This window comes from Dermacentor andersoni, chromosome 11 (genome assembly GCF_023375885.2).
Source record: "Dermacentor andersoni chromosome 11, qqDerAnde1_hic_scaffold, whole genome shotgun sequence".
Classification (NCBI taxonomy): domain Eukaryota; kingdom Metazoa; phylum Arthropoda; class Arachnida; order Ixodida; family Ixodidae; genus Dermacentor; species Dermacentor andersoni.
The window spans coordinates 63685251-63712143 of record NC_092824.1 but is presented as its reverse complement, the minus strand read 5'-3'; the positions used below and the strand labels follow the sequence as shown (position 1 = coordinate 63712143).

Below are 26893 nucleotides of genomic sequence, written 5' to 3'. Positions count from 1 at the left end.
CGTCAAAACAAATTTGTGCCCAAACGCCGGAGAAACCGGTAAAATAAGCAGACAGGCGACACTGTGAAAGCCAAGCTTTGTAATCAGGCAGGCGTCGCCTGGGGCTCTAACTCTTCATTTCCTTTTATGCGGTTTTTGACGAGGTGGCTTGTTTGGAAGGCGGCATGCGACTCTTCGTGAATATATAACCATGTTGTGCTACACCACGATCTATATTCCACCCGTATGGGTCTTTGTTAAGTTGAGTTGTTCGCTGTGTCGAAGCCTCCTTAATTTTTTTTCGCTATTTTCTTAAGTATGCGAAGCACAACACATATTTGTTTTCTTTATTTTTAGAAACCGCCATATATAGGCTCCTGCTGTTTTTGAAGAAAGGATACGCGGCTAGGCTGACATTTGCTGGAAGGAAACATCCAAGGATAATTTCACTAGTAGCAAAAAGTATTCTAATTTATGTTTAAAAAACAGCGCTAGGAAGCTACTCAGGGCGCCAGAATGGAGGATGAGAACACACACGGCGCTGACTTACAACTGCGTTTATTGGAAAAAATACACTTGCTTTTTCAAGCCTTAGATCAAGCGTGCGCACATGCTCGATGTGAATAAAAGCACTTGTCATTACCAACACGTTGTTGACAACCCAACAACAAGTTGTCATTGCGAAATTGAAGCTGTAAGTGAAGTAATGCCTGTTTACTGTGAAGTAATGAATAGTGAAGTAATGCCTGTTTCGAAGAAATCCTGTAACTATCACCACTGTCGTGGAGCGCGACCTCAAAATATGCTACGAAACACGGTGGCGTTTCACTTAACGGTTTTCCTAAAAAGCGTGCCTCTAACAGTTTGGTACGACCTTAACTGGAATGTCAATTCATTTTTTAGCCGATGTTGCGGATAGTCATTAAGATTCCAAGAGAATGGAAGCGTAGCAGAGGGCGGCAGAAAGTTAGGTGGGCGGATGAGATTAAGAAGTTTGCAGGGACAACATGGCCACAATTAGCGCATGACCAGGGTAGTTGGAGAAGTATGGGAGAGGCCTTTGCCCTGCAGTGGGCGTAGCCAGGCTGCTGCTGCTGCTGCTGCTGATGATGATGATGATGATGATATCTCTAAAGTGGTGTAACTTAGGATTTCTGCTAAGCAGGCATGAGTTCACCAATCCCCGTGGTGCGCGTACTTAGAACATGCACTCTAAAGTTAGCAAACAAGAAATTTTATTAGCATAATTAGCTAATTACCTAAAATATCGCAGGAATATTTCTTGTTGCTAATGTTCACGTATAGCCACGTAGCCTATATGGAACAAAACGGAAGGGGCCCAGATATGACCATTTCTTGATTAAACAAGTGTTCCGCATAAAAAACAAAGGCAGCTGGTATATTGCCGTAGTATTCAATGAATTCTATACAGTTCACATGAATGGGAGCTGCTCGCGTAAGGCCGTAACGTGTAACAAGTTTTTGTTGTATGTTCTCACTCACTCCATGATAAATGTTTATGCAATTCTTCCATAGACATCGTTTTAACGTGTAAAGCGCTCTTTTCCCTGCGCCTACTTACATGAATCACAGCCAGGGTCAGGCTAGTGGTTCAGATTGGTTAATGTATCTTATGACATAGTTCTTGTAAATGCAATCAATCAGTCAATTACATTCATTGCTCGGTCAGGCACAAAAGGCCGAAACGAAAAAGCAATTTATTTATTTATTTATTTCTTTATTTTTGCTCAATGCGTCAATTGACGCTTTTGCATCAAGAAGTGTATTCAACGAACTCAGGTAAATATCATTATTAACTTGATTGCGGCTATAAATACGGGTGTCAAGGTTCAGGGAGGCGATGGGAAAGTGCGGGGAAGGGTCGCACATAAAAAGGGAAGCATTTTTTTTTTGTTATTGTTGTGGTTATTGTTCTTCTTCTTCTTCTTCTTGGCTATTCGCGGTCTTTCCCCGGCGTTAGGCCACTTCTCTGCGATTTTCACGACCCTACGCAATCCGCGCAATCTCTCTGTGCCAAAGGAGCAACTGCCAATCTTTTCGTAATGCATTTGTTTGTTCAACCGCGCCGCCACGCAATTGGTCGCCGCCTAGTCCTCACCGCTGTCGCTGCAGTGTAGCCACTTCTTTGTTCGGCAGCAAATTATTCGGCACAGTCTTCCTCCAGCGTTACATATGTCCGTGATTTTCAAGGTTTTGACCAACAAACTTTCAAAGAAACTACAGGCAAGGCGTGGTTCTCCAGTCGTTATTTTTTTCGACTTTTCCTGCATTTTTTTCTTATTTCCTGTTGCAAAGTTGAGAGTGTGGCTCTCAGACGAATGCGACCCTCCCTTACTCGAGCGTATGCGGCAATAAAATGCAGTCTCCCGAGAGTGTCCTTGACGTCTTTGTTCGCACCGAAGCTCGAGTCCCCGGCATCTGCAGTTAATGGCTCGTCTAGGAGAGGCTCCGTCCATTTTACCTACGCCCTATAATCTGACCTATTTGGGACGGTTCTTTTTGTTAGGTTTTAGAAAAAACGGTCATCTGCGTAAACTGCCCGCCTGAAGAATGTGTGGTTCAGTCTATATGGGTAAAATACTCGAGACACACGCGCATACTTGTATAGTTAAAATACCCCACGTTCATACTTCCATGTAGATACTCCACATATACAGGGTATTTCCCTTAATTTGAGCCAAACATTAAAAATATACAAATGCCACGTAGTTGGATCGAACGAAGGTAACGTTGTTTGCCGTCGCTGAAGATACTCAGACAATTTTCATGCATTCTACCTAATTACATAATTAGCCCTAATTGTCTTTACACTTCGCAATTAACGCAATTACATGAAAAGTGTCAATCAGAAAATTGTAGGGCGACATGAAAAGCTTCTCATACAGGTTTCCGTTGCTGGATACTTGCTACCTAAGTGGGTTTTCCGAGCGCAAAGTGCCTCGAGCAGCCAGTCGACCGGCAATTTTACGTGTATTCGCGTGCTTCTTTCACGCTCACAGGAACACTTTTATGTAGCACGTAATTGAGGAACAAAAAGGTGGATCAGGAGTTTTTCAAGTTCTACAATTTTCGGATTGACACTTTTCATCTAATTACATCAATTGAGAAATTGTTTATTCAATTCTACGAGCAATTCTATGTGACGGCATCACGTGACATGTGACAGCATTTATTCCCATTTTTTTTTTCAAGATGTTCCAGTGAACATTCTTAATCGACTTCTAATCCGAGACGGCCTTTCGTACACGCGTTTTCGTAGAGAATACAAGTCAGGTTAAGTTTTCCTCTCAGACTTCTCAGGTAATTATTTGCTCCTCAAAGTTAGTATTATTTCTTTTCACCGGCTCAGCGTTTTTATTATTTTCACTGGCCAGTCAGTTAGACTCATGGTACGTAAGCCAGCCGCGTGCGAATAGTCTCCCTTGGTAAATTTTCTGCCCTTTCAAGCTTCGTTAAAAAATTTGCATAAGACGCTGTAAGCATAAATTTTATAGGGAAATCTAGAGACGGCAAGTTTAACAAAGTAAAAGCAGTTTACAAAATAATAAACTATTCTAGTGCCCATTTAGCTCGAAATATTCTGGTCGCTGAAAGCGAGAATATGTGAAATTAGCGCAGAATAGAAATTGATATCGTTGAAATTATTTTCTAGACCACTTAGCTGATTTTCATTTGCCGGTAATGTTCCCATCGATGAGTGTGCATTTTTACCTGCTTTACGAAAGTTTACTGTTTGTTTCGTGTTTATTGTTGTCATCTATGTTAGCTTTTTTCCGATTAGGGTATTACAGTCTAGCTCGGTTATAACGAAGTCGGCGGGAATCGGAAATCAGTTCGCTATATCCGCTATTTCGTAATATGTGGACTATGAGAAAAAAATGCAAACATGGGCATACCGATTTATTGCCGCTGAAAGAAGTGGTCCAGCGTCCCCTCAACACGTTTCGCGAGTGCGGACTTCGGGATTGCGGCTTCCATACCATCCAACTGCGAATTAAAGATCTGGCCGAACTCCGGACTCTCGAGGTACATCTGTAGCGTGTCAACAGCTGCGATGGCCGCTGCGGAGGTGACCGGCTTAGGGGCACAACTAGCATCGTCGCATTTGCTGTCGGAGGCGCTCTCCGCCAAGGTCTCTTCCATGACACCAGCTAGATCAAGCTAGATCAAGTCGAATAACTCTGTCTTAATAAACAGCATACAACGATCCGCGAAAACGATGAAAATGAGCCGCGCTTCCAACATGCATAATGCTGCCTGCCCTGCCTTGCGCACCGCGGCACCGACATAAAACAAAGCGCGCGCTGCCACACCTCCTGCAGACTGCAGTCCAGCCGTGGCGCCGACTGCCCGGGAGAAATAGAGAAGCGCGATTGGCCAAGACGGCCGCTCTCCGCGACGTCATCAAAAAAAGGAAAAAAAAAATCGTCTCTTTTCTTTTTTACATTTTTCCCCTGCGCGGCGTGCTCTACCGCTCTACGCCGTGACGCCGTTCAAGGACGGCGCAACACGAGACCGGCGTGCCATGCGATGCAGTGAAGCAACCTTTCGCTCGGCGGGAGAGCAGACGACGCCACGAAAGGACGCCGTCAGCCGAATTTCGCTCTTGTTTTCGCGGAAAAAAAATCGCCTCAAGGACGCCAAAATGTGTTGATTGACAGATTATTTTTCAGTTGGTATTAAATCTCTTCGTTATATCCGCTGACGCGCTCTTATTTACTTCGTTAAAACCGGACCCAAAATGTATTGAAAATGCAAAAATGGGAATGGCAAATTGAAATCCCTTCGTTATAACCGCTATTTCGCTATAAGTGGCTTCGTTATAACCGGGCTAGACTGTATTATGTTGTGGTTAAGCCCTTGTGCAATGCTGCGTTATGGGCAATGTAGGTGCAAGGAATTATCATGCAGGCGTTTAGTTACGGCTAAAGATTTGGATATTGGGAAAAATACTAATCCATACTAAAGTAGATGTCCCATTAAAGGTTAATTAGAGCAGCCACTTCTTTTTTTATATCCATTATTTTTATTCTCATGGGTTGCCACGAGGCAAAAGATCAGTTGCAACACAAGTTTATTACGCTACAACGCGACACATAAATTCGCCATTCTGCTTAAGTTTACAGTCTGCACTAAGAGAAGCCTTTCTTTATTACATCAGAAATATAGGAAGTTTCGCCACAGAACGCATTCGCTTTCTGTATATCTCAGGTAAGAAAGAAAAAAGCGACCTCAGTCGTCACGAATGAAGCCAGGCTAATTTCGAACTTGTGTATCCTATTGTATCGAGACCGGAGTTGTTTTTAGTAAGGGCTCCTCCTTTCATTCCAAGCAACCATCAACCCCTACATTGCCTACATGTGCGAGATCACTGAATGTTCGGCGTGTTACGAAAGAAAAGAATTGTAATTCACCCAACCGTGATGAATTTTTTTCTTCAACTGCGAAGGCTCTCTTTCTCAGAAACCCGAGCGGTCTCCTGTTCTAGCTGCATGCTTATTGCTTTTGCGCTCTACAGGGCATAAAACGACAGAAATCCGAGGAAGTAGGCAGGGGTTTGCCGACCTGAAAGGCAAACGCACAAAAAACGCTTACGTGAAAAAAGAGCGAGAAGTGCGCTTTGTTCCTCTCGTTGTTTGGCCGCTAAGCTTTTAAGACGAAGCTGTTAGAGGAAGTTTCGCAACTGTTTTCTTGCAGGGGCGTGCGACAGCGTGGTCGATATCAAAACGTGCATCGGAGCGCCGAGCTCGTTCTGAAACGCCAGTGGTCGGTGAATACGAAATGGAAGTTACCTTGCGTATATCTCATTCGAATAGAACAACGTTGCACGCATAGCGCGGGAAGGACAAATGACAAAGGCGAGACAGGACAAGCCCTAAGCGCGAGTTTAGCGCTTGTCATATCTCGCCCTTGTCGTTCGTCCTTGCCGCGCTATGCTTCCAGTGTAACTATGTATTAGCAACCAGCCCAAGCCTGCATTCTTCTGAAGAATAGAACAACGACTTGTGGCCGCGGTTCGTTAACCAGTAAAGTGTTAATTTTTGTTTGTCACTTCGCACGTTTGCCGGATTCTTGTCGAAGGTCAGGTCAGAGTTTGTCGGCTGCAATCGCGAAAGCCGCTGGCGCGCTGCTGCAACGCTGCTATATAAGAACACTGTCGGAAACAATGACGATCATGTTGTTAGTTAGCATAATGCAAGGTGCAATAAATTGTCTCTTCGAAACGTCTAGGAACAAGAACGCGGCCTCCGCTGCTCGTGCGTTCGAGGCACGCCGTGTGTTAGCAAATGCACCCCCTAGGATCGCAGACAATTTTCTGTTGCAATAGAGGGAAAGCTACGGGGGCGGAGCTTGTCAACAGGTGTCACCACGCAGCGCAGCCCGACAGATGACAGCGCCCTTGCTTTCTTGGAGCAGATGTTAAACCGAGTGTAGCTTCAGCGTGCCACGTTTTGGCATTTGCCCAGACACGGAAGGGAAATAAACCTAACAATAAGTCAAATTTGCCGCTCAGTGGTGGGCTTTTTCTTCTTATTATTTTGCTGTTGTAAATAATGTATTTACGTTTCCTCTTCCCCTATTGCCTAATATAACGCCTTTGAAAATGTGGGACTTTTTTTTTTCCGGAAGCACTTTTACGTGCGCGTGGTTGGGCTCCACCACTTTCCCTTCTTTGCCACAGAAAGTAAGTGTATGAGTACCTCGGAATGGTGTGAGAGCTCGCTTACGCAGTTTCGCTGTCTTTGTTGTCACAGTTGTCATACTGGCAAGCATCAGTGAAGACATTTATTTATCTATTAATTTTTGTTGTACCGTAACCATACTATATAGACTGGACGTGCTGATGGGGCTACTTCGCAATGCATCACGTGATAGAGCGAACGGGACACGCAAGGACCTCGTACAAGATGAAGAAGACGCGTCTGCTGTCGTCTGCCCTGTCGTCCTATGTGTCTCGTCCTCGCTACACACATCACGTGTTACTCTACGCTTAACGGCGTTTTTTTTGCTTTCTCCTTTCCACAAAAGCCTCCTCCGTGTTGACAGACTTCCCGCAGAGCTGATCTGTCACATTCACCGTCAAGTTGGAATGGGCGCCGCATTCGCGAATACCGTGTCGTCGCAATTCGCTGCCCGCGGCGTGACTTAGACGACGCCGACGGCAGGCAGGTTTATTGTAAGCGTCGGCTCGCTTGACAAGCTGTTGTTGACAGACGGCTCGCAACCACCGTTGTCGCGGGTTTCCTCATTTTTTATTTTCTTTCAGGCCTGCAGGCACGCGCATGCAACGAATAGAGTTTCGGAAGCTTCTCAGAAGAAGGAGTCTTTGACGGCGGCCAAGGCAAAGAAAAAAATGCGTGGCTTTTGGCAACCGCCGCTCGACACGAGAACGGCGACACTTCATGGGTAGAGCGTCCCACAGTAGCGTGCACTCGAGGATGCGTTGCGGCACAACGCATCCCTTTAGCACTCTCATTCTTTCTCTCTATCTCCCCCTTCCACTCTCCTTCTCTTTATATCCCCCTTAACCCTTCCCCCCATGCAGGGTAGCGGACCAGAACTACCTCTGGTTAACCTCCCTGCCTTCATCTGCATTCCCCTCTCTCTCTCTCTCTCTCTCCGTTTTCATGTGGCCCGTATGAAATTACTTCTTGCAACGCGAGTTCCTTCTATGTGATTTGTAGAGGCCTGAAAATATAGAGATAGAGTGCAGGTAAGCTAACCAGAGTAGAGCTGCCGCTTCAATGTTCGCGTCCTGTGTTTCGTCTTGTTGTATAAAAAATTAGGGAAACTGCCTTTTCTTTCCAACCGACTTTAGTAGCTTAGCCAGAGGCGTTTGCGCATCAATTAGGATTCATTGTTCTGTAATCTGCGCATGGTTAATCGGAAGCTTACTGCTTACCACCTTACAGGGAGAAAAACGGCCGTGTTACGCTTGCCGTTCTTCGCATCTTGGCTCCGCGGCCTTGTTCAGTTGTTTTGTTTCCGCAGCCGATTCGCAGCTTTGTGTGCAGAAGTGCCGCAACTGAATGCTGCATGGGTAGGCGTTAAGTGGATCGATCGGTTGATGCCAACTCTATGAACTGAGAGGTCACCAGTTAACGTACTGTTTTGCTAAGTGAGCTTCCCCGTTTAAAGTATTTCGTTTATTACGTTTCTTCTTTCGACCTATATACTATCCGGTAGCGATATCGTTAAAATGTATTGTTACACTGAAGCCGCGATATACGCAGCTCCACTTCGCAGGGTCAAACGGAGAACAATTAGCCTAAAGGTAAACCTGACATGTCTGTTACCAGCTACGGCACAGCGAAAGTAGCGGCGGCAGTAGCGTGTGATGCCGAGGACCCTACCATTTCTTCGCCTTAGAAAATGCCGCAATAAGCTTCCTGGGACCAGTCCTTATACAAACGACTCCCGCGCACTGCGTCAAACGATTTTGTGTGCTACCGCGCCAGTACGCTGCCCGATGTGAGAGGGTTAAAACAGGCAATCATTACTTAACAGTAAGCCTATATACGGCTGAAGGTGTTTTGAGAATCAGCCTGAGCACACTGCGCAGGCACATGATTTATTCCACACACACACACAGAGAGAGAGAGAGAGAAGAGAGATATGCTCGAAACTCTGAACCAGTCAATTTAAAGACCGAGCGCAAATTAGCTTCCACTTAGAATGCTTCATTCCGAGACGGAACACCCAGCCACACGACTAACGAAAGACAAGACGACACAGCGCCTGTGCCTGTTTTGCATTTCCTTGGTCCTGTAGGCCGCACAGTGGTTTTCGGAGAATGTCGCTCAAGCAACAACCTGCCCGACTTCGAATTCTTGTAGAGCGCTACGTTGCGATTTCCTGCGTAGCACTCGAAAGGCATAAATTCGCATTTCCGTGTCTCGGTTCTGAAAGATCAGTGCTCGCGCACCCCCCCCCCCCCCCCCCCCCTGATAATCACAGCACACCATAGTGGCGCAGGGCGTTTGGCGTTCTGCTGAGAAAGAGGTAGCGGGTTCGACTATCTGGCGACCGGGTCCTATTACCCAAACAGGAATGCGGGAATGGGAAAAGCTCTTGTGCACTTAGTTTTAGGTGCACTATAAAAGAATTTAAAAAAAAAAAAACGCCGTGAGATTGAATTCGGAGCCGTCCACTACAAGACGTCCCTGATAACGCTCTAAGAATTTTTCGAATGTGAAACACCACAAGCTAATTTAATTCTGGTTGGCCGCAGCAGTACACGTGTCAGCAAAAAACAAAAAAAAAAGCAGAATGCTGTCAAAGTCTACTTTGTTTGGCGGGGCAAACTACTCGCGTAATGGTTAACGCCACTTTCGAGAGTTCTGTCGAACTATCCAATGAGCATGTTTACTCTGATTGGGCACAAGCGGAGTAAACGTATTCTATACCGGGGAGACAACCAGCTCACGATAATCGGGTTAAGCGCGACGGGGCAGTTACCCCCGCGTAATGGAGTTGCCAGCATTCTATTGCTTTTAGACTGTACACGATGCCAACGTTCTCCCGTGCAGAAATTTGCATAATAAACTGTGCACATACTAAAAGTACTCAATGCATTCGCGGTCTTGGGTTAAGTTAGCTGAAAGCGCGGCTCAGTGTCAACCACGTTTAGGTGTTACTGTTTCAGATTGTCATTCCCTAGGTGAACGAGTGGCAACCGTTTGATATGTGTACTCGCACTCGGAACACGGCGAATATATTTAGGCAAGACACCAAAGCAGCGAGAGAGAGGCACAGGAAGAATCTCAATACCTGCTCCCGTTGTTTACCGCGAAATCGTGTCAAACTCATAGTAAGCATCACTTCGTTTTTTTTCACTTCGAATATCTCGCGATGCTGCATTCCTCGATGAGCCTGCGCTGTCATACGCGTAACAGCAAACACTTCGTTACCCAGAGGCGCCTTTCCAGTGCCACGTGGTGACGTCACGATGTACTCGTCGTCGTGTCGTAAGCCTGTCATCGTCATGCCGTAGTTGGCCTGGTTCTTTTCGCGTTCCGTTCTTTTTTTTTTGCGCCTTCGACAGCACGGATGCCGCAGCCTTCGCCAATGCCGTTGTCACGCTGTAGACATAGCGGTCGTGCCGCGGTCGTCGACGCACCGTCGTCGTCGTTTATCATCGCGTCATGCAGCCCAGAGTCAGAGCAGCTCACGTCTCGACAGTCCTTTGCTACCTATAGTAAACGCGCTTGCCGCTGTGAGACGAGCAGGCCTCACCCAATGTCTTTTAGAAGCGAGTCTTTTTATATTTTACGCTTTCGCCTGTTTTTTCGTAGTGGTCGCCGGTTGGAGGACCGTCACCGCTGAGACGGAAGCGCCGATGCAAAGTGCGACGGCGCTCGTGCAACTCTCGCGCAACGATCTAATTGAGTCCGGGGGTTTTACGTGCCAAAACCGCGATTGGATTATAAGGCACGCTGTATATAGTAGGGGGACACCAAATTAATTTTGACCACCAAGGTGGTCTTGAAGTGCACCCAGTGCACGTGACACGGTCACATTTTTTTTTTTTTTTTGGATTTGCGCCCCCCATGGAAATGCGGCCGCCGACATTTGATCACGCGACCGCGTGCTTATAGGAGCGCAACACCGCAGCCGCTAAGCCATCGCGCTGGGTGACGCGTGCAAGGGATGTTCTCGAGCAACGAGCACTCTCACGCATTGAGCACTCTCACGCAACGAGGGCTTTCGCGCAGCCGAGCTGAGGAACGTGGTCGTCGCCGACCGCGATAGATGTTTCGTTCTCCGAGACGCACATGCTTGAAGGTTTGAATGCTGTAGCGGAGGGCTCGAAAAGGACAGCCGTCCTCTTCCCTCAGCGATCTCTGTCCCTATGGCGGTGGCAAAGTAGCATCTTGTTTTATGTATAGCCATATATATACCGCCATTGATATGCTGCATAACGGCTCCGTTGTCGGTGCAGTCACTAAACGAAACGACCAGCGCTACGCCTAAATATCCTCACTGCAACAAATAGAGCCCTTGAAGCGCAACATTTTTTTCTTTCAATAAAAGGAGCAACTTTCGGGAAGCGTTTCGCCATTCGCATTTCAATAAAAATTGTTGTTGAGGGTTGTAGCGCAGCTATTTCGCTCATTCTTGTAAATTTTCGTCCACAATCTGCCGAACAAAAGCGCCTACATCCTTTGGCCCAAATCGCTCCGTCGACACGTGCCGGTACGCGAATCGAGCGCAACGACCCACATATCTCGCGAGTCCGCATACTCGCCCGTACCGCGGCAAGGGTGTATAAACAGTCGATCATCCGACACCTTATCCTGGCACATGTATGCAGACAAAGATGCCCTCCCCCCTCGGCTGCCCCCCCCCCTCCCCGCGGCTGCGGTTGACGTCAGAGGAACGTCGCTAACAAAAGCGCTGTCACGGGTCTGTCCGACGTGTCAGACAGCGTTACGGGTGCGCCCCGTGAGGAACGATGCGATTCTCGACACCGTTTGTCTCCATAGACGCGCAGCATCGGCGAACAGGGTAGGGTACGTGGCGGCGAGGACACGGCATAGCAACAGCGTCAGCGCGCGTACGAACGATCTCTTCAGAAGGACGGCGCCGGCAGAATAATGATTCAGTGGCTGCGATACAAGTGCCCAGGCAACCACCGGATGGGGAGGTCAACAACAGCAGCGACGACTACCCAGGATACGCTAGGGAGTCGGCGGAGTCGTGAAGGCATATATAAGGACGACGCAAGAAAGCTGAGAAAGGAAAAGCAGGCGCGGAATGTGAGGCCAGAATTGCTATCGGATGAAGTATGGTGCCTCAAGGGCGCCTCAGGCGCCGCATAACTGTTTTCGTTTTTGTTTTCCTTTTCGTGGATGGCTTCTTCTCTGTCTTTGACACTTTCTTTTTTCTCTCAGCTACAATCGCCATCTCTGTGCGACGTTAGCTAGGCGCATCCCGTTCTCTAGCCGACGTGTGTGCACGATGCCTCTCCCAGTGCGTGTAGCCTTGCAACGCAGGGAAACTTCGTCCCCATTCGAGTGTTTGCGAGACCCAGTGAGCACGCGTGGACCCGTGCCTTTCCTGCTAGTGAGGGAGTCAAAGAAGGATTGCAAATGAGAGAAAGAAGGAAGGCTTGGCCTGGACTGCGGCAGCTAAGGGCTCAGTCTCTGGACTGCAGCTATTTAGCGGAGAGACGCTAGCGGCAATAGCAGCAAAAGCGAGTTGATGAAGATCATGATAAACGCGGATTGCGCTGTATGCGTACGCTCCTTTCCCTGCACTTGCTAACTATATAGATACACGCTTTAGCGCTATGTACACATTTTCTCTTGTCGCAGACAGGGTCGGGCCACCGGAACCGGTGTTATAGTCGAGTGCCAATGTTGCTCTCGTACACACATGTTAATTTCGTTTAACTTTATCCACTCTTGGTGCCCTCGCTTATTTTGTAAAGGGACACTGGAGAGGCGGGGGAGAGGAAACGCGAACTATAGGGGCAGGGGAAGTTAATATTGCGCAGGCGAAGTCGTTTCCCAGAAGTAGTCCAGGAGAGAGTCCAGAATTTCTTTTCTGCGCTACGGCTCCCCTCTGCCTGTTCCACTGCCGGAAACTAGCGCGTAAGTGAGCTCCGTGGCTCCGTGTAGCTGTCTCACAATCTTGCGTCACTGCTGCGGTCAAGACTGTGCACTCCAACGCGAGGTGAAAGACGTCTGTTCGCGTTCCGGTAATACTGCACCTCAAACGAACGACCTGCAGGCGAGTCGAGGCCACCAGAAGGTTGTCTTCTGCAAGTGTCCCATCAAATCGATGTGTACACTTCGTCTGCTGCTTAAGTTCCGATTGGCTGGGCTCGGGTACGCGTCATAAGGAGAGAGGTGCCCCCAGCCAGTCAGCACTTGAGCGTTCTGTACTCAACGCCTTTTTTTTTTTTTTTCAGTACGTGGGTGCTCCGCTAACAAACTCAACTTCGTGCACTTGGTGCAGTCGGCTTCCATAAGCGGGAGCTCCTGAATGCGATTATCGGACCTATTAGCGAGGCCGTAGCCGCTATAGATCAACCAGTCTCTCATAATATAGCGGTGTCTTTGTGCAATCAAAGTTAGCTCCCCTTTCAGCCCGCCAGCGTGAAACCGACTTGCAGGATTTCCGTGTCCCGGTGATTGCGCGGAGCGCACCTCGTCCCCGCCCACGCCGTTAACAGAGGTGCTTAGCGCGAAATGATTATTGCGCTACACGACGCGGGCAGTGAAATATGAGGAATACAGTTATTTAAACCGACTAGCCACGGAGTTAAAAAAGCGTCTATCTGACATGCTGCCTGCGAATAGTCAGAACGCAGTAGTTTACTGCTGTTCACATCTCGGACTGCGAGAAATGCGATATATATTTGGTTTTCTTGTATCTTGTTCTCAGGTTGCAAGTTGCTTCTACGCGTGTCGTATCGAACTTCTAAATAACGGAAATGTTTCACTTCGAATATGAACGTAATTCATAGGTTACTTTAAAGGTGACTAGACGCCGACGGCATACTGAACTTGTTGCCCACATTTCGAATACACTATAAATAAATAAATTGTTAAAATACGCAAAGAAATAAAAACAAAACAGGGTAGACAGCTTTCCCGCTTTTCTGCGGTCCTCAAGCCAGCGTTCCTACGTTTCAAATCTTTTCTTTTTTAGTTTTTTTTAGAACGTCCGCGCAGTCGTCGTGTAGAAGTGTTTCTCTTCTTTTTTACACTTGCACTGTGCTTGTATCATTCGTCTTTCAATGACGCACGTGTTACAACAATGATAAGGCTCATTACGCGCGCTGTCTGCTTAGGCGTCACCATTAGTGTCCATGTCTGTCGGGCGTCGGTAAACCCTCGTAACACATGGCTCGAGACCTGCAGTCAACAGCGATTCCTTTGCGAGCAGTGTATCAAGCGTCCGTCTGCTCTTATCACCTCAATTTCTAGAACATGGACGGACGCCATCTTTCGTAAGCAGAGCACGTTTGCGTACGCGTCATTAACGATTAATCACCCAGGGTCATTTTTTTAGCATGTAGGATTAAATGAACACTAATGACGAACACCGAGGGAAGCTTTTTTTTAGTAAATTATGCTTCTGTAAACTCAAAAAAGAAAGAAAAACGAATACCTCTCTCGCCATAAGGGGAAGAAGCTTTACGAGCCAGAAAACACGCCGAAATGGCCTAAACGTGTGGCCATTTACTACTACTATATTTTACTTTTACTTTTACTATATTAGTAGTAGTTTCAGAATCAGCTGAGCCCCAACGTCGTCACTGATTTTGACGTCGTATGCGTGTGCACTGTGAATTGTTTATCGACGGACAAGCTTTAAAACGCATTCTAACGCAGCCAAAGCTTCAACGTAGCAACGTACTTAGTTTGGCCAACGTACTGGTTTGAGTACTGAGAAATGACCAAAGTATGGAACCACGAAATGCCTTTGAAATTTGGGATGTAATGCGGACGCGGCGGACTTTGCGAACGGGAAGCTTGGCCTCCATTTCTTACTGTACTTTATACTGCGGCAAATCAATGAGAATGAAGTTTCCAGAAAGCACGCTTTACCGGTACAAATTGATTTAGCGCTGCTCAAAAGGAGTCCGTTAGGTGTTGCCTGGCCCATGTACATGCGTCCTTTATTAAATCCACGTGATTCGGGATGCATGAGCAAGGTAATTAGTAGGCGTCAATAAAGACACCAGGGCCAGAAGGGCGAACTTCTGGCCCCCGTCGCACCGGCTGCTTAATTAGTCACCCCAGAGTCATTAGACTGAATGGTTAAGAGGGAGCTCGAGCCCGCGGGGCCAACTTTGATTTCCCTATTCAGGTGCACGTAAAACGGGGAAATGCTTCTATGTGGAAGCTGCGTAACGGACTTGGATGACGTTTGTCGCATTCCAGAAAGATAATTAAATTATATCAACTGCAGGAAGCATGCTTCTTCATTTAGGACCTGGTATTTTCTTTTCTTTTACACATTTATTTTGTTTTCATTTTGTTACAAGGGTCGTCAAAATGCGGCGAGCATAAAATGAAAATAGTAGCACGAAGCCTTTGAAATGTGGAACTTTGCGAAGTCTTAGAAATGTGAACCAAGTGAAAGGTAGGGAGGTTAACCAGGACTGAGTGCTGTTGGCTATCCTGCACAGGGGAAAGGAAAAAGGGTACGGAAAGATTAAAAGAAGAAGAGAAATTCCATTGGGGATGTTCGGCCACTCAGTCCGGATCACAGACGCTGACTCAATCCGGTAGCTTTCAAATATCGCAGCAGCGCTTTTGTGGCCTTTTGTAGCTGCGATATGCGAGGCCATGGTCCCAAGATCTTGTTCAAGGTGATCGGCTTTCTATCTGACTGATTGAGAGCTGTGCAGAGGTCATGTTTTTGATTTTCAAAAGACGGGCAGGAGCACAGTAGATGTTCTGTAGTTTCCTCGACACCGCAGGCATTTGACTGGCCGCTATCAACCATTCCAATCAAAAACGTATATGCATTGGTGAATGCGACGCCCAAGCGCAAGCGGCACAGCATTGTTTCCGCATTATGCGAAAGCCCTGGTAGCAGCCGCAGTTGCATAGATGGGTCGAGGGAATGCAATCGATGTTGGGTGAATTCAGGTGTGTGCCACTTCTCCAAAGTCATACGGTGCGCTAGCTTGCTTAGGTGTTCGGCTGCGTCACTCCGCGATAAAGGTACAGAAACAAGGTTTGCTCCATCGTGTGCTTTCTTAGCAGCTTCGTAAGCGAGGTCGTTGCCGCAGATACCGCAATGGCCAGACAGCCACTGAAACATGACGTCGTGTCCTTTCGCGGTCATATGATGGTGCATTTCTCGTATCTCCGACACGAGTTGTTCATAGGACCTGCGACGAAGAGATGACAGAAGAGATTGCAAGGCCGCCTTCGAATTGCAGAATATTGTACAGCATTCGTGAAATTATTACAATATTTAGGAGGTATTTGCGAAAGACCTACTCACAAATTAGTCTCACATTTCCGGAGTGGAGCATAATGCACCAAATTTATTTGCCTTAGATGTATCGTTAGGTACATTTTACAGAATTGGGATACATTTTTCTTCATTGCTGAGTTACAGAGCTGTAAACTTCATAAGCGAGTTGTTTATTTTTATTTTTCATTTTCACAAGAACACAAATGCACAAGAACAATTGCACAATAACACATGTACCTTCATTTTCTTTTAATTGAGAATAAATTAACTGGAGGAGTTGTCGTTTGCTGGCGATAGCTACTGTACCCATTTTTTCTTGGTCAATAAAATCGGATAACAAAATATGTCATGGTACAACTACTGAATTAGGTTATGCCCGCATAAAGTGAAAGAACATGACTCTCTCGAAAGGTTCTCGTTGAAACCACTTCGCCGGATGTCCGGGATATACAACAGGCTCAAATGCACTAATGAGACACGATCACAACAGCATGCGGTAGGTTCAATCTTCGTTCCGAACAGCAGCGTCTCCCAAGAAGTGTTGAAGTTCTTTCACTGCTTGGCAGCTAGGCGTGTCACCGTCTCTTTTTACTAGAGCTGAAATATGGCCTAGTTATTATTCGTGATTGTCAAAGATCAGCGCGTAAAATCAGAAAAGAAGAATAACGTTGTGCATATCGCTTCTACGTTCGGGCCTTGTTTTTTTTTTTTTTTTACGCACTGCTGTTTGACCGTCTATCTTTCTCTTTCACACTCTCTTTTTTTTTTAACCGTGTTTATTGTGTGCTACGTATCCGAAGTTAAATTTTACCAACTTTCCCAAAGCACTACACTTGTGAACATAGTATAACCCTGCGGCATCATAGATTTTGACTGCATTTACTGAAGCCTGTATAATTATTTATTGGTGATTAAGAACTATATCATATCCTGGCAGATTCATAGATTGAAATGTTGATAAAATTCCCTGCGTCAAAACGACGCAAACACGATAATATACTTTAAAATTCGTGACATCACACCGAAGTACCAGCGTCTTAAATTACGGCGCGACACTGAGCAAAATGGAAGCTTCCAATTCACTTGATCCGCAATCAACGTAAACATTTCCGCTATATTAAAGGATATGTGGTTTTCTAACAACGTTCTACCCAGCTATTAAAACTGATTTACGATTCGCTCTCCAGCACGGCTTTAAAGCTACGCGTCTTCGCCTGGCTCCGTCATGTTCTACGGCTAATATCTATTTCCCCGCGAAAGGTCCCCGTGAGAGAGTCCTCCCAGCACAGCACCGCTACACCACACCCCTCCCCCTCCCACATAAGCGCACTCGTACTCAATTTTCCTCATGACCACCACACTCAATCGTTCCCCTGCGTCTCATTCCCATCCCCAGTCTCCTTTCTCTTCTTAAAGCGAAGTTTTCGTTGCCTCTTCCTCCCAGTTTTTGCGCACTGTCTTGCCGAACAGGAAACTTGGTATGTGCAATTGAGCATTAAACTTCCGCAATCAGCGTTACAGATGCATGAAATTAAACTTGATATTCCTTATTGTGTAAAAATATTACCGTTATTACAATTGTGCCTCTATAAACATTATGCAAATATCAAGAAGAGGTTCGCTTAACACCGGCCACCACAAAACATAAAACCCGCCATCTTTCTTCTTCTTTTTTTCAGAGATCGGCGCTGTCTTCTGAACTCGATAAGATGTAGACGTCGTACTGTTTTAGGCTTCTGGCCATCAACAGATTACTGTCCAGCAGGCTACTAAATGACACTGCAAAAAACTTTATCTGGAGGACGGAGAAACCTGTTTGTAAATAAATGCTGCCTCGCTCACTTCCGCAATTGGAAAATGGTAGAGCTGGGAAAATGTACCATCCTTAAAACGAGAAGTCTGGCAAGGCACGTTATAACTGTAGGCATTTATAATGAGTTTTTCTGTAATTTAGAATACATGATAACAATACAGGCACGCGCGCATGTCATTACACGGCTTGGACAGTTAATGAGTGCGAAGGAATGTGGTTAAAGCCGATTATACGATTGCAGATAAGCAAGCCGCATAGCACATTTGAGGAATTAAATCGGTATAGAGTGGGGCCCGCTGAGCAGGTGCACTTCATTTTTTTCAGAAAGTAGGAATAATTCACATTCGCCTATGAGATACGTCTGCCTACTCTTAATTTTGTGGCCAAGCTGTGCACTACTACTAATAGAAGATGGTAAAGAAACAAATCAAAAATAATTTCGTTCACCGTATTCACATATTTCATGCTTGCCTCACGTGGCGTCTTGAAACGGACATTCATAACATCTTCATTTATGCAGAGAGGGCGTCCCGATTAGAAAATGCCCCCTTTTTCAATAATAACGGAGGACGTAACAGTGAAGAGCAGGACGAGGTAAAATTTAGTGCGTTAGCGTGTATTGCGTCCACGTATTTTGTAACGAAACAAACTGCCCGTTTCATTACCGTCGTTATTACCGTATTATGCCCGTCAAATTACGGATTTTTCTTTTTTTTTACATTGTACCACTTAGCTTAGTAAAAAAAAAAAAATTACGGCAGGCTTAAGTGAGATGCTCGGACTGCATGCGTGATGTATCTTCCTTCTTTTAATATGTTTTCATATTTATGTCATCCTCCCGCCGAGTATAGGGTAGCAAATACCATACGGCTCCGCTTAGCTTCCTCAGTAAAGCATTACACGGAATGTAAAATAAAGTCTATCTTTCTCTCTACATTTGCTTTTGCTGTTCCTTTTATTTCCTATGCCCACTCCTGCGACCACAGCGTAAACACGAAGCGCGCATATTTCATTTCATGTAACGTTCCTTAACGGCCCCTAGGGCACTGCGTAATGGGGGCACACGATCATGTGATGCACCAGCATTTCAATACAGAACATAAAACAAAAAAATGGCAAAAATTCATTACGAGAGCGCTGACATTGCGGCGATTTCGCTGCCAAGCGGTGCGATGGTTGCCACGTTACGATCGCTTCTCGCACGGGTGGCTTCATTTTATTTTATTTTTGTAGCTTCAAACGTTCTTTTTTTCGTAAGGCAAGTTTCGGCCGCATGCGGGCTTTCCTTTCTTTTCTTTTTTTTTTTTTGTCGGAGCGTTCTTTCAGGTTTCTTTTGGCCATCTATAATCCTTATTCGCGTAACGCTTGAAAGCAGGCTTGAGCGAACGAGTCAAAGTATACGATCACACACTATCTACTCGTCGGTTTCCTTTCCGCCACTTCCGCACTTTTCCTACTTTTTTTTTATTATTATTACTCTGGTTCTTCCGTCTTGTTTCTTTTTTGTGGCCGAGACACGATACAAACGAAGGTTTTTTTGAAGCGCAAGCAAGACGAGAAAACAAGCAACGCAAATAAAAACAGGGCCAGCGCGATTTCTGAGTTCCTTATATACCCTCGTCCTGTTTGCGCTGAAAGCCTTCGTTCATCGGGAAGCGACCTGTCTACTTCACGACTTAATATATACCCGCGGACCTGCAAGGCCATTCCCTCCCAACAGTTTAGCGGAGCATGCCGGTTCCTGGCCAGCCGTCTTGCTTTCCTTTTTCATTCATTCGTTCTTTCTTTCTTTTTCGGAGCAAACAGAAACCAGGCCCTCGGGGAGGGGCAGAATGATGAGTTACACAGTGAGAAAAGAAACTCGCAACTTCTCGAAGAAGGAAGCCGCAGTTCCGTAGCCGTTAGCGCGGAAGTTGCCGCTCGTAGAGGTGTGACCGGAAGAGAGGCGCTCTCACGCGACTTTGCTTTCACGAATTCCCACATCGTCACCGTCGCTTCGCCAACTTCCTCTCCATTGAAGGTGGTGAAGAGCGTGGCCGTGAGGGTGTCGATTGGGTCGGTGGTTTGGAGCGGAGGGCGTTAGCCAGCTCCGCAAGCTGAGTAATAAATCTGCAGGTAGGACGGACTCGGGCCTTCATTTTTTAATCGAGATATTAAAACCGCTCGACCGTTTGATGTCGCGGGAGATAAATTTGTCCACGTCGTTAATGTCAAGTCCGGCTATTGAAAAACACGGCGTAATGGAATTGATATAACTCAATATAAACTTGAAATATGTGAATTGAGAAAGAAAAGTAAATGGTGAAGGAAGCAACCACTGGGCGCCGGCTTATTTCAGACGTCTTTATTTCTCTCGTTCTTCACTTTGCCATAAATTTTGTTTATTTATTTCTTATTCGTGTTTTCCTGTCTTCCTTCATTGTAAATGTGCGATAATCGCGATCTTCTTTCTTCTAATACAAACGCAATTACCGTTTCTCTATGCAAGTTAGAATAACATTAGGCAAAGAAATGATAATCAACAAACATGCATGAATCGAAGGTTTAGGTGGTATCGTTGCTGAGTTTCCTACTTGATTCTTCTTGAACATTACACGGTGAAAAGTACTGTCTGCATTTCAGAGTGTTTCACTCATTAGCCTTAGTTGCACCCGCCGTGGTTGCTCAGTGGCTATGGTGTTGCGCTGCTGAGCACGAGGTCGCGGGATCGAATCCCGGCCACGGCGGCCGCCTTTCGATGGGGGAGAAATGCGAAAACACCCGTGTACTTAGATTTAGGTGCATATTAAATAACTCCATGTGGCCGAAATTTCCGGAGTCCTCCACTACGGCGTACCTCATAATCAGAAAGTGGTTTTGGCACGTAAAACCCAATAATTTAATTTTTTGGCCTTAGTTGTTTCCTACGTACCACCACTCAATTACAGAACTGCCCGCGTCCGCTCTAAAGTAACAGAAAATGCGGTAATATTGTTTTATCGGGATAATGAATGTGCATTTAATAGCATAACGCTAGTAGTTTCCGACGGACACTTCATCTCCTTTAGTATGCTGGTTGAATCACGAGGAAAGGTTGTGGCGCCTGAATGAATACACCTGGTTGACAACAATGAGTGGGGATGCAAGCAGCTGCGTCAAAATTGGCATACCGAAGCATGCGCGTTTTCCCATATATCTATAGTAATTTAATTTGGGTTTTTGATCCACGAAGTCCGCAAAACGTGAATGTGACAGAGAGAGCGAGAGAGAGAGAGAGAGAGAGAATAAGAAATAACAGAGAAAGAAAGGCATGAACGTTGAACAGACGGTTCACTCTGCTTCCCCGCTCTGAGGCAAGGGGAAACGCAACCTTAGGAGCAGCGAATGTCTTTCAAAGACAGCGAGAGGAAGAGAGAGACATTGTTGAAAGGATGCCGGGGACGCTCGCCCGGCCTGCCTGGCGTGCCATACTCGACAGGACAGGGACGAGATTTCGGATGACACATTCGTACATTGTAGACAGGAACACCGTATGCAAAGACACACAGTAACAACTAACTGAAGTGCATGGTCGAGGCCAGTGTGTCTGAGAAAGGCTAAGAGCCCCTCCGTCTCGCGCAATGTACTGCCAGTGCTGCTCCAAAGAGACGACAAACGCAACTCGATCACAAAACACTTGCAGGCATCCCTGATCTACGTGACAAACTATATGTCGTAGACACCTATAGATCATAGGAAATGAACCAGCGAGCTACCTGCGTTTAGCGCAGAGGACCCCCGTTATAAGCACTCTCCTGATATATATTGCCCTAGCGCGGTACCCAGCGTATGTCTCTCTCCGTACTTTAGCGTGGACAAATACCGAGTGGACACGTGATTTCTCTCGTCACAGCCACGAGCGTCAAACACAGTGCTGTCGACCATTTCAATCGGAGAATGCTGTGACCTAGTAATCGAGACGCCAAGCCACAGACTGCATGCTCGCCACGGTAATCCATGCGTGAAAGAGAGTTGGGATTAAGACGAAAGCCCGTGAACGTGCAGGCGAGTGTTAGTGAAAGTGGTCGAGTTCCTGGAAATGAAAGGGGGCAGTTAACCTTTCTGTTAATTAAAGGGCACTCTCAATCATTCTGAGTCCTAGGAACATCATTTGTATGCACCTGTGGTTGTCAGGCATGCGTTCACACCAAAACATGAATGCTACTACAGCACAGACGGGCTTAGCTAGTGCAGCCTACTGCCGCATGATTTCGCGAAGGTATCTAGCCCGTAGGAAACAACAAGGGTGAGGAGAACGTAAGAATTTGTTTCGTTCGATTCAATTTCTTTCTTCTCATCCACCGCTCATGACAAATCCATACTGATAACAACGAGGTAGGTACACAACAAAATTGTTAAATTGCCCGTGCCCCGAAGAGGAAAACCTAAATATTGCACTGGCGCTCAGGAACATATCCGTTGCCTAAAGGGAACTCCGGTGGGGCATACGCACATTGCGTTTTGTTTTGGGTGGACCTATTCTATAACTATGTCACATTCTGCACAAAATCCGTGAAATATAATTTACATGCTTCAAGATCACCTGTTTCACATTGTTTGTACACAATAACATAACTTCAATGTCACTGAAGCTGACGCCCTGCGAGATGCGTTTTCCGGGAAACGAACTCTTGAATTTCTCAGCACGTTAGAGATGCAAGCCTCATGGCATGCCAGATTGCCTCAGACAATCAGGGCAACGGCTGAGACGCCGACCACTTGACAGAAGACTGTAATCGTAAAATGGCAACATTCAGTGGTATGTCTGGACGCGTGGCAACCGTACCGAGAGTACGGCGACGCGACAGTGCTTGAATGTTCGTTCATGTGTTTATTAGTCCAGTTTTGTGATTGTTGACAACTGCCCGACGATAACTATCATTAAGAGAAAAAGAGTAGCCGGCGCCAAACATAAGCACCAATCTCTCCTTAAATTCATACAATAAAAAACGTGAAGCAGGGACCCTGCTGATTACGTGGGTGTGTAAACACCATTTGCCTTTCGCCCTCGGTAGTTGATAACTTTGTAGCACGATTTCTATCCTGCACCTCTATATAGAAAATGACAACTTTTAAATTGTGTATTACTCATATTACTGCGACATAATTTTTGATTCGCTCGATTTACCGCAAAGCTTATGTAGCAGAAAAGAAAGGGAAACAATTCACCCACGATTACGATACTCCCTAATGCGATATTTCAGCGCAGGTGCATACGTGTTTTTACTTCGCGATATATGGGCTAGCACCGACAATGTGTCTCGTGCTGCACGTATCAAACATAGCGATGTGTGGCACGACTGCCTCGCTGACCGGGATATCGCGAGAAGCGGCGCGAGAAGCGATGTATTCACAGCAGCCGCGGCAGACATACCTCCGCTCATGCAGCACTTTGTTTCCATACAGACGACGCGCGCTACTCTGGCGCCATCTGGTAGCCGTCGTTGCCGCAAAGCGCGGCACTACGCTTTTCCTCTCACGCTTTCGCCATACTCTCTTCCTCCGCTTTCCTCTTCACGCTCTCTTCGGAAAGACACCGACGCTCGCCGCAGGAACGGGCGCCTAAGAGCTGCGCTGTAAAAAAGAGGGGGGGGGGGGGGGTTGCATCAAACAGGAAGAAAGTATCAGCCGTGTCTAGACGTTAAAGAACAGAAGGTCGACGTGCATGGTTGTTCAAATTATTCGATGGTTATATCTTGCTTATATCTCTCTATTCTTCCTCTTTCTGTCTCTCTATCTTGTTTATTTTTTTTAATAATATCGTATTTCATTCGTATCATATTCCACGTGCAGTTATGTCGACCTCGTCTTGTTTATATCTTTAATTTTTTTTTTACATCAGTTGGCCGTGTCGGCCAAACAGGAGGGGCAAGGTAACACATAAAAAATACGCGTGCAAAGGGCAGAATTGCAAAATATAAAACTGAGGAAAGGAAAGAAAATAGCACAAAACAGCAATGTTACTTAGGAAATAATAATATGAGTTTGAATTGATTCAGGGGAGTTCAGATGATGGAAAGGGATGAGGTTCCATTCTTCTATAGTTCGAGGGAAGAAAGAAAATTTAAAGAGGTCTGTCCTGGCAATATAAGGGGAGAGAACGAGGGGGTGGGGATGACGGGTTTTCCTGGATGCAGAAAGAGTTATGTATGGACTTGGATCTAAAGGAAATTTACGGTTTATGAAGGAGTAAAGGAACTTCAGGCGTATTATTTTTCGCCTCGTTTGAAGGGTGTGAAAACCATTTTCCGCAATAATTCAGTTATAGACGCTTTTCGGCCGTATTTGAAAAAAAAATGAAACGTATGGCTATTCTCTGTATCTTTTCAAGGGCGTTAATGGTGATTTTGGTAAACGGGTCCCAAATAACGCAGGAATATTCCAATTTGCGTCGAATAAAAGTGGTATAGGCTAATGATTTTACTTCATGGGATGCATGTTTAAGCTTTTGGCGTACATAGCTTTCTAAAAGCAGAAAAGGTGGTAGTAGCAATGTGGATATACCACAATGCGTTGGCGGGCTAGTTGGTGCGAATCCATGAATACTTTGTTTAGCGGAAAACGACAAACACCTATCCTGTCGTCTTTCTTGTGTTTGTCGTTTTGCGGAAAACAAGGTATTCATGGATATACCAATTTAAGTTGTTAGTAATTATAATTCCAAGATACTTGTACCAGCTTACTTCGGCCTAGGGGTCTTGGCCAATAGAATAAGAAAACATCAGTTGTAGTTTCTTGCTTGTTGTACGTAGAAACACAGATTTATCAGAGTTAAGAAGTTTGATTCCCAACTTGCTGATCCACTCGAGAATGGTCTTTAAGGCTAAATGAAGAGTTAGTTTATCGTTAGCTGTATTAGCATTGTTAAAAATGATACAGTCATCTGCGAACAGACGAATATTGACAGGGGCTTCTATAGCATCAACTATGTCGTTACAGTAAATAAGAAATAGTAGCGGGTTAAGAGCGCTGTCTTGACGCACGCCAGAGGGTACTCCTCAGGCGTGCGTCGGCACTTGCTTGACCTTGCCTCTTTTTTTTTTTTTTTTTTTACCAAGAGACCAGGTTGGCCGATCCCGGAGATACTGCTCGTTATGGTACAAATTGATTAAATTTCGACGGTACTGATGCTAATTATGCCTGCAACGTTAATTTTACCTACTCTGTGACTAATTATCGCTTCTTGTGGGTACTGGCGAAGCCGTCTTCCAGGCACTGTTGCTTCGCGTGAGTCCTGCTTAGTCCAAGTGAACTTGTTCAATGTCCTCAACGCATATCGTACGCCAGCTTTGCCTCATGATGTGTATATTAACGGCGGTGCATCCTTTACAGGGGCATAGTGCAATAAGGTTAATTTTCGACGATATTAGAGCTGCTTGCGTCCGTAATCTTAACTGTACCTGCACTACGACTAATTCTGGCTTTTTAAGTCGAAAGCCTTAGGTACCTGTTTGAAAGTCACGTTGTGAGGTACAGAAATTATCCCGTGATCCAAGGAAGGCCAGAAGCGAACCAAAGCCTGTCCAGCCATGTATGAGATGGTTAACGATTATCAATATTAATGATTGATCAGTGATTTAAGTCGGATTAAGGTGGAATATAATGGATTAGAGTGTAACAAGGTGGATTAGGGTAAATTATGGGGGATTAAGGTGGATCAATGTTAATTAGCGGGAATTACGGTTGATTAAGGAGTATTATTGGGGATTACGGTGGACGAAGGTGAGTGAGTGAGTGAGTGAGTGAGTGAGTGAGTGAGTGAGTGAGTGAGTGAGTGAGTGAGTGAGTGAGTGAGTGAGTGAGTGAGTGGCCAGAAGCGAACCAAAGCCTGTCCAGCCATGTATGAGATGGTTAACGATTATCAATATTAATGATTGATCAGTGATTTAAGTCGGATTAAGGTGGAATATAATGGATTAGAGTGTAACAAGGTGGATTAGGGTAAATTATGGGGGATTAAGGTGGATCAATGTTAATTAGCGGGAATTACGGTTGATTAAGGAGTATTATTGAGGATTACGGTGGACGAAGGTGAGTGAGTGAGTGAGTGAGTGAGTGAGTGAGTGAGTGAGTGAGTGAGTGAGTGAGTGAGTGAGTGAGTGAGTGAATGAGTGAGTGAGTGAGTGAGTGAGTGAGTGAGTGAGTGAGTGAGTGAGTGAGTGAGTGAGTGAGTGAGTGAGTGAGTGAGTGAGTGAGTGAGTGAGTGAGTGAGTGAGTGAGTGAGACAACTTTATTTGGTCCACTATAGACGTAAGCAAACTCAACGTCACCTGGCTAGGCCTACTCAGGGACCATCAGGTGAAACCTGACGGCCCTCTCGCGAGTGCCCTGGACTGCCAGGATTTGAGGTGGACGAAGGTGAAAAATAGTAGGCTTTGCAGGACTCGCCTAAGAGACGCCTTCGCGTCTCTTAGACAATAGCTAAGGACACCTGGGAAATGTTCTGTCTTCTTGAGATATGCATTCCCATACGCCTTGCGACCCACTGCAACTCTGAAGACACGAAAGGAACGTTTTCATTCTTTTTTTCCTTCTGGAAATGGTTACAAGCTACCCAGATCCGAGATACGCCAAACCCGCGCGAAGTGAACTAAGATGACCTCGCCTTCAAAATAATGTAGCCCTCTCTGATACATGTATTTAATCAATCAATTGGCGCATTTTTGTTGTCCGCTCTTCAACAGGTATAGTAATCCAGGACACTAGGCTCGAGCTTGGCGTCCCTAAGCATCATGTGTCTTATGTTCCCAATACGAGGACACAGCTAGAGGAGGTAAAACACGGCGCGCTGTCTTTACATGCCAGAACAACGATCTGGTTAGGACACCTATGGTTCCTTGCCTTGAACTTAAGTCTAAGTAAACGAGCGTTTTTGCATTTGAGCCCTATCGTGATGCGGCTACTGCTGTCGGGATAGAGCCCGCCACTACTGCCGTTTGGGATCGAACTCGTGCTGCAATGGCAATATGCACGATGTGCACCGTGCGACAGCAGATAAAGGACGGAAGGGCGTGACTGAGACAACTGCGATATACAAAAGCAAAATGCAATATTCAGCTGTTGGTCGCACACGCTAACCACGATGTTATAACACTGCGGGATTTGTGCTTGGTTTCG

General features: G+C 45.9%; 1 protein-coding gene across 1 annotated transcript in view; it reads left to right on the top strand.

Moving 5' to 3' along the window:
• LOC126518219 (glutamate receptor ionotropic, NMDA 1-like) overlaps positions 1–26893 on the top strand; it is a 176085-nt gene that overhangs the window by 86139 nt on the left and 63053 nt on the right. The gene's annotated exons all lie outside the window — the stretch shown is intronic.